The sequence below is a fragment of the Sinocyclocheilus grahami genome, unplaced genomic scaffold (assembly GCF_001515645.1).
Source record: "Sinocyclocheilus grahami isolate Dianchi unplaced genomic scaffold, SAMN03320097.WGS_v1.1 scaffold3868.1, whole genome shotgun sequence".
NCBI lineage: Eukaryota > Metazoa > Chordata > Actinopteri > Cypriniformes > Cyprinidae > Sinocyclocheilus > Sinocyclocheilus grahami.
The window spans coordinates 14590-17028 of NW_015508912.1; the positions used below are offsets into that span (position 1 = coordinate 14590).

Sequence of the window (2439 nt, forward strand, 5' to 3'; positions counted from 1 at the left end):
GGCCTCCTTGGCTGGAACAGAACAGACAGAGAGTTCATAGGCGGCCTCCTTGGCCAGAACAGGACAGGCAGAGAGTTCATCGGCGGCCTCCTTGGCCAGAACAGAACAGACAGAGAGTGCGTTGCTGGGCGCTACCACCATGCAAGGAACTGAGGCAAGTGTCGCCATCTTGGGAGGTTCTGCAGCCTGTGCCGCCACCTCCGAAGAAACTACAGTGGACACCATGGCCTCTGGGAGCACAGCAGTGGACACCGCTACCTCGGGAGGTTCTGCAGCATAAGCCGCCACCTCTGGAGATGTTGTAGCCGGTGCTGGTGCTTCTAGCAAATCGGCGGTGGAGTACGTGGCCCAGATACATCATAAAGCAACCCCCCATATGGGAAGTGCTGCAGACAGGGGAATGAGTTCATGAATAGAAGGGTTAGAGTGAGTGGGTTTGGGGATACCAGCGGTGCTAGACTCATAAATATCAGCTGTGACTTGACCAGACTCGGGATAGTAAACTGTGACTCGCTTTGACTCATGACGATCAACTGTGACTAGACTCGACACATGACTATCAGCTGTGGCTTGACTAGACTCATAAATATCAGCTGTGACTTGACCAGACTCGGGATAGTAAACTGTGACTCGCTTTGACTCATGACGATCAACTGTGACTAGACTCAACTCAGGAAGATTAGCTGTGGCTTGACTGAACTCAAGAAGAACAGCTGTGACTAGACTTGACTCATGATAATGAATTGTAACTTGACTTGACTCATGACGATCAACTGTGACTTGACTAGACTCATGACTATCAGCTGTGACTTGACTAGACTCATGATAATAAACTGTTACTGGACCTGACTCATGATGATCAACCGTGACTTGACTAGATGCTGTTGTGTCCACCATCTTGTGAGTGTGCTCCGCTGTCGCTGCCATCTTGTGAGCGTGCTCTAGAGTGACAGCCTCAGTACTTAAACTACTTCAGTCTCTGTGCATTGAATTTATTTAATACACAAGTTTCACAATTTGAGTTGAATTACTGAAATAAATGAACTTTTCCACGACATTCTAATTTATTGAGATGCACCTGTAATAGAAGCATCAATAAATTGCCCCAAAAAATAAAAATAAAGAAGTTGACTGACTAATAAACACACCTCCAGAGAAACAAAACGTTGCTTTTCCAGAGAGAGGAAAATACAGTAGTCAACATTTGAATTGGATCAAAAAAAGTTCAAAGTTGTCCTAAGACAAGAACACATTTTGGTTTTAGGACAACTTTGATGAAATGTTTTGATCCACTTCAAATGTTGACTAGTGTAAATAAGTTTTTAAGAGGAAGCATTAAACTACCTCTACAAGAAACACTGAAAAAGTACAAACTGAACAGAAGACAAGCCATTGAAAAACAGATTTTTATTTGGTTACACAAGATCACGGTTAATATCAACATGTAAATAGAAAGGGACTGAAACATTTATCAGAAGCAGCATCCTGGCTCAAGGTAGCGTTCGCAGAACCAGACTCCTCAGTAGCATCCAGGATGAAAGTGCCTTGCGGGTGAACAGAAATTGATGCACCAACCAACTGACTGTGGCCATCTCACAGACTGACTGCAGAGAGAGAACAAAGGGAGTATTTAATACAAAAAGCTAGTTACAAACGTTACTTTACTACAAGATTGTTCCAGATTAAGAAACACCAATTGCTCAGCACTCCACCTATAAATAGCAAGCTTGGGAGCTAAATATGGAGAAGTGGTCACTTGTGAACTTTTGTTGCATGGGTCACATGACAGAAGAACAGAATACTTGGAAGGTAAAGTAATCATTCAAGTTTCTCAAATTATTTTTGGCTGCATTTAAGACTTGCAAATTCAGAATGCGATCAAGATCATACAGGTGAACGTGTTTGGGGAATTTTAGTTCAAACTGATGAATGCCCATTCAAGCCCATTCTTTAGTACAAGTTTGACCACCAATGCAACCAGCCAAGTCATCTTTATTTATATAGCGCTTTTAACAATACAGATTGTGTCAGAGCAGCTTTACAGTATCAAAATAGGAAAATAGTGTGTCAATGCAAAAGGACAATAGTAAACACTCAATTTTCAGTTAAAGGCAGTTCATCATTGAATTCATTTACTATGTTTACATGGACATCAGTAATCTAATTATTTACCTTATTCTAAATAAGCCAATATTATGATTGTGTGTTTACAAGAGTTGCTTTCAGAATATTTTTTTCATGTTCCCGTTTTACATGTTGCAGTACATAGTTCGATTAATGGTGCATGTCATTACATCCTCATGCGACACCATCCGACATCCCCTCCGGAATTTCACGTATAAACATATAGTTCGTCTTCGTGATGATGCCATGTACAGTTTTGGGTGTTTCAATTGGCCTGTATACAGTAGCCAGTACAAACATCACAGGGGATTTATC

General features: G+C 41.6%; 1 long non-coding RNA gene across 1 annotated transcript in view; it reads left to right on the plus strand.

Moving 5' to 3' along the window:
- Window positions 1-1516, plus strand: part of LOC107576525 (uncharacterized) — a 4620-nt gene extending 3104 nt beyond the window's left edge. Inside the window, exon 3 of the long non-coding RNA XR_001608068.1 lies at window positions 1482-1516. This is a non-coding gene — a long non-coding RNA (uncharacterized lncRNA). The remainder of the gene's footprint in view (window positions 1-1481) is intronic.
- The last annotated feature ends 923 nt before the right edge of the window (window positions 1517-2439 follow it).